General features: G+C 38.3%; 1 pseudogene; it reads right to left on the bottom strand.

Annotated features, from left to right (window-relative positions):
- Nucleotides 1–400: 400 nt before the first annotated feature.
- On the bottom strand, nt 401–1,250 carry LOC114693950 (annotated as a pseudogene).
- Nucleotides 1,251–6,222: the final 4,972 nt, after the last annotated feature.

Raw genomic sequence — 6,222 nt, 5'->3', positions numbered from 1 at the left:
TATCTCAAAGCAGTATGGTTCAAAAAAAAAAAAAAAAAGCTTTTAACAACAACCACCCCAAAAAAACTGGCATATTCACAATTTCTCCACCAATTCCCATGTCAAACATTTAGTTAACTTTTCCACTTGGGGAAAATAAATGCTATAGAACATCAGACACCATATTTCGATAGCTCACTTAGTATTCATTATTACTGCAACTACAGCTCAGGACCAGCATCAGCAATGCTGCCTGGAGCCAGTTTATATGGAAATTAAGTTCTTTACTCCTAGTAAATGGTTGTCCACAACCACCAGCACTGTACATATGAACTAAAAGTTCTAGGTTTGAGGAGAAACAAATGCTGCTTTAATCACCTACGCTGCTGCTTCTCCCCCTCAATTTACACCCAGACAATGTTCATGTTACTCTTAGCTTGTCAGATTGCTTGCCTGACTGACAGTTTGCTTGGCTGGGTTGAGCCTGCTGACCCCACCTCCTGGAAGAGATTGTCTGCTGTGCCGCTTTCTGCTTTAACACTGTCCAATCAAATATTGGTAGTTCAGGGTCCTGAGGAGGATGCTGAATACTGTCTTAGATACATGCAATCTGGAGCTTCCTCAAAGCACAACCCACAACAGTAGTTTAAGTACATGCCAAATTCTGCAGGAAACCACATACACAAAACTTCAACACCAGTGGACTTTTCACTAATCTTTTCATATTTTTGTTCCTTTGTTGCAGCCTTTAGCCCTTGACTGGCAGACTGGTCCTATTAAAATACATCAAGACATACCCTAAAGATTCCATGTCATCTTGGTGACTCTGCTCAAGACCAAAATGTGTATTGATGCTAGCATATTGAGCAGTGCCATCGAGGTTTTTTTATCTTGTCTGAATGGGATGTGTAGCCTTGTACTGTGGCTTCTGTACTTTTTGGTCAAACCAAAATCAGTAAGAAGTAAGTAAACTTACAGTGATGCCCAATACCCATTAAGAAATTATCTGGTTTAATGCCTCTGTGTAGAAGATTATTTGTATGCACGTGTTCAATTCTACTGATCATCTGGTCAGCTAACAAAAGTAGTCTTCATTGTGAACCTTCTTAAACAGAAACTGAAGAGATCTGCAGAGCGTGTCCCAAGAAGATCCATGATGAACACATATGTGAGGAACACCATATGTGAGAGATGCCAACCCCAATGTGAAGAATCATATACAGTTTGTTCTCATACAGCAACTGGGGAGGCCTGGCCTTCTGAAATTCTACCTTCACCATCACAACCTTAAATAACAGATAAAGAGAGATGTTTTGAACAAACTAAGAAACCTGAATTTAATCTTCCTTTCTATCGAGTTTTTCCTTTCCAGAAAAATAGCAGCTTAAAAAAAAATTTCATATAGTACATTCTGATCATGTTCTCCTCTGCTCTAATTCCTCCCAGATACTTCTCACCCACCCAACTCTCTCTGTCTCTCTCTCTGTCTCTCTCTCTGTCTCTCTCTCTGTCTCTCTCTCTCTCTCTCTCTCCATAAAACAAGCAGGGAAAAATAATACAACCCCCCAACCACCACCACACATACACACACACACACACACACACACACACACACACACACACACACACACAAACCCCACAAAAGCACAAAATGGGGGCTGGAGGGATGGCTCAGAGGATAAGAGCACTGACTGCTCTTCCAGAGGTCCTGAGTTCAATTCCTAGCAACCACATGGTGGCTCACAACCATCTGTAATGAGATCTGGTGCCCTCTTCTGGCCTATAGACATACATGGAGGCAGAATACTGTATACATAATAAATAAATAAATCTTTAAAAAAATAAAAGCACAAAATGGGAAAGCATGCTATCACCATGCCATCACTTAAGCCTTTTCGGAATACAAATACCTCCAGGAGAGCTACTGGGACTGAATTTGAGGAACTACATGAGAATGTGTTCTGTTCACTTGGAAGCATTTGTAACTATTTTAACTGAAGATTTAAACTTTTAACATGCAAGACACTAACATTCTGCACTGGTGGGCATATCATCTTCATGCTCCAATGACTACAATTCTTTCTTACTGAAAATTGGAAGCTGCTGCATTACTCAAATACAGTTTTATTGTCAACTTGCTCAATATGCATGCAGCAATATTGCCAGTAGCTATGTATTTAAGGGAATTTGCAGTATGAGATGGTCAGATCAAATTTTTGTCAGCATTACTGTATAAAGAAAATAATGAGCTCATGAACAAATAACGAAGAGACAGACCATTCAAAAGAGCTAATGTCGTAAAGTGCCTGGATAAATTCATTCTGAAGGCTGGCACACTGCCTGTTGTTCAACATTTTTATCACATTTTCAATCCAGCATCTCCAATTACAACAATCACTAGAAGAGATTTTGGAAAGTGGTTTCTATTAAAATTTCCCATTTTACTGATACACTATCCCTTCCAACAATCTCTGTTGATTTCTAAACTTTACCATCCCTGGTTATAGCTGAAGAGTTAATTTGAAAAACATGGTGATATCATTTTACCTGTAATTAGTTTTGCCCATTAGATTTACCTATGCATCAAATGAAAAGTCTTACAATAAGATCTTTTTTCTCGTTTTTTTCAAATTTCTTGACAGCAGTAAAATAATGAAGTATTGATACTTTGAGGTGAAAATAAATTGAATAGGAAAGATTATGAAAATACATCAGTGAGCAAAAGAGCTATTAGTATAGAAAGGTAATAGTATCTATTTATGGTCCTATAACAGTAGCCAATGATACAGGAAAAATCTATCCCATATATCCATTTTACGAGTCCTTGTCACTTGCAGAGTCCACTGTGTGCAAATACAGATAAAAACTCAGCATGGCTTTAGCGGGCTCTATTATGTTCTAGTCTGGTAATTGGCATATAAAGTAACACAAATGTCAAAGAACAAAATTATCACTGAGTTAACAATCTGATTGGCTTTATTTTTTATTCTAGAATCAGGCTATACATTCATAAAACCGAATAAATAAATATTCCAATAACCTGAAGAGAACCAAAAAGAATATGGAAGCAAAAATGTTATTTTCCTCATGTGTCCAGAGCAGGAAGGCAGAGCAACAGAAAAGCAACTGACTGGTCAGCACCAGGCTGCTCAGTTTTCTGTGTGACCGGACAGAGACAGGAGGAACTTCCCTGTCATGCCAGGTGGGGAACTGGGAGCTGCTACTCTAACCTAATTTCTTAGAATGTCAAATAAGACATTTAGTTTCAGCTTCCTGGGGAACTGTTTTATGAGTGACCACACTTTAGTTTTAGCCTGGTTTTAAATTCATCCCAAAACGATGGCGTCTTTTAATTTTTATTCAGCAAAGTTATCGTCATTCCAAGTGAAGATACCAATGTCCACCACCTTCAAGGGTCTTGCATAAGGCACATCCGACTATTTAACAACTGTGTTAATATAGAGACATCAAGAATGCGGCCTCCTACTCATTTAAAAAGAAATTTACCCTCGGCCATTTAATTCTCACTTTGGAGATCACTAGATTTTTGCTTTCTATAATTTTTTGTCAGGAATATTTGAAAAGAAGAAAATGAAAGAATGAGAATTTCAAAAGGATCAAAACTATATAAAACACAAAGAACAAAAACTACTAAATTCTACTCATTTTAATACAAAGATTGATCACAGGAAATCAGAGAACTGGGTTCTGCTGCCCAGGACTTCCTCTCTCTTACACATAAGGACTCCTAGGTCCAGGCAGAAGGATCACGGGGGCACATAATGAGAAAGTTTGAAAGTAGTGCATACGGAAAGAGTTCATTTCCACTATACTCTACCAGGGGTGGGGAGTGGACTTTTCCATTCCTAAGAAATGTCTTCTCAGAGCTGGAGGGATGGCTCGGGAGTTAAGAGGACTTGTTCTTGCACAGGACCTGAGTCCAGTTCCCAGAACCCACATAGTGGCTCACAACCATCGGTAACTCCAGTTTCAGGGGATCCAATGCCCTCTTCTGACCTGCGTGGTTACTGGTACATACATGATACACACACACACACACACACACACACACACACACACACACACAGGTAAAACACTCATACATATAAAATAAATTAAATAAATCTTCTTAAATGAAGGGGAAAAAGTCTTCATCTTTGCCAATTTTAAGTAATCTTTTTATGTCTTCCAGAGACTAAAGTAGCAAACAGATTGATTGGAGAATAAAAGAGGACAATAAATACATGCATAAGTCGATCCTTGTAAATGTCACAGTCTGGTTTCAGTTTCAGCTTTTCAGCCCTTGTCTTTATCACCGCGATGTTCTGAGGTTCTGATAATTTTGCTCAGTGATTTCTCAGCGAATAGCCTGTCTCCCCAACAGCTGGTGGGTCAGCCCTGCCTCTGTTTTTAACCTTTATCTCTTGAATGAACTTTTCCTATAAATCAGATCAAAAGCAAATACTGAGGACTTGGGTGTCACCAGGCCTTTTCCTTATACGGTTCACTCACTCCTAACTCTCATTTCCACCCATTTTCCCCCACCTGCCTCCTTCATAACTCTCCACCTGCTGCTCTTAGCACAAGGCTTATCCTGCAGATAAATGTCAAGTCTTCTAATGATATCAGACCGTGGTCCCAAAGTACACATTATTTTATAATTTCCATAGTCCCTCACCTTTACAATTGAATCCTTCATCTCATTTGCATGTCTGAATGCCTCACCTGGAAATGGACAATTGAGAAATCCCTTGTGACTGATACTCTCTCACGATAATTCCTTCTTGAAGCCATTTTATTTCCTGCATGCATATCCAGGTAAATGGTGGCCTAATTTAATTAAATATGTGAATCAAATTATGTTACTCTTTCTAAGAAATAAAATTTTAAATATCTTTGTTAACGTATTATGAAATAAAGGAATTTCAATTCTACTTCTATTGAAAACTATTCAAAATGCCTCTGCTCTTTTTATTCCCAGAAATGGTCAATGAGATAAAGCTACTTTTTTCACATTTATCAGTATTACTCTATTCTTCTCAGATGTAAAATGCAGACTAGCCGATGAGACAGCTCATGAACACCTATGTGTTGTTGTGTATGCCTATGTATCTGTGTGCTTATGCAGGTGTGTGTGTGTGTGTGTGTGTGTGTGTGCGCACGCGCGCGCGCGCGCGCGCATGTGGGCATGACTGTGTATGCACTATTTGGGAAGGACATAAAATATAATTCTACAATAGCCTTAAGTTATCCTTCTTCTTTGACTGAAATCCAAACAGATGTAGAATAACCTACAAAAGCATTTAAAGTGTAGATAGTAAATAATTTACTTTGAAGTGATTCTGTTGGAGAGAGAAGGCCTTCATAACCCTAGCCTAGACATAGTTCATTCTAGAATTTAACTCCTGATTATGAATTTTACAATTTATGAATATGTTAGAAATATTCTCAGAAGTGTCTTGGGGTGCTGACTCTAATAACTCCAATAAATATGAAAAATCTTATAAAATCACACAAGAACAGCCGAACATTAAAACTTTTTAATGATCGTAGTAAATAATTGCCCCTTCAATTAATATTATTACAGGTGGTTGAACAAAGCAAATATAAGCCTCATAATGCCCTTGCACACATTTGACAAATACAAAGTAAGACACCCAGCAGCTTATTACTTAGAAGGACACTGAAGCCTGAAGCACATGTATTAAATTTGGGCAGTCTTGGTGAAAATGAGAACCGACTTCCTCATTATACACCCTGACATCCTTCATCTCAAACAGAACGAGAGAACAGAGCAAGAGAAACTGGGGGTATTTTCTGCATAAAGAACCATATAATCCTTCACTCATCTGAATAAAGATTTATAGCTTTATTCCAATGACACAATTCTGTGGCATCTGAAAATGCCTCAGCCACATGCTGGAAAACATGCTTATTTTCCGTGTAAATATTATGTGCACAAAGATGCACTTGTTTTAACTTTCATTTAAGTAATGGTTCTAGGGCAGCAGTCCTCAACCTTCCTAATGCTGCAACCCTTTAATACAGTTCCTCATGTTGTCGTGACCCCTCATCCATAAAATTATTTTCATTGTTACTTTATAGCTGCAATTTTGCTACTGTTATGACTCATAATGTAAATATCTGTGTTTTCCGATGATCTTAGGTGACCCCTGTGAAAGGGTCATTCAACCCCTAAGGGATCATGACCCTCAGGTTGAGAAGTGCTGTTTTAGGGTTTTA

Source organism: Peromyscus leucopus, chromosome 5 (genome assembly GCF_004664715.2).
Source record: "Peromyscus leucopus breed LL Stock chromosome 5, UCI_PerLeu_2.1, whole genome shotgun sequence".
NCBI lineage: Eukaryota > Metazoa > Chordata > Mammalia > Rodentia > Cricetidae > Peromyscus > Peromyscus leucopus.
Note: the sequence above shows the minus strand (reverse complement) of the source record. Positions and strands in the feature narration are given on the sequence as shown.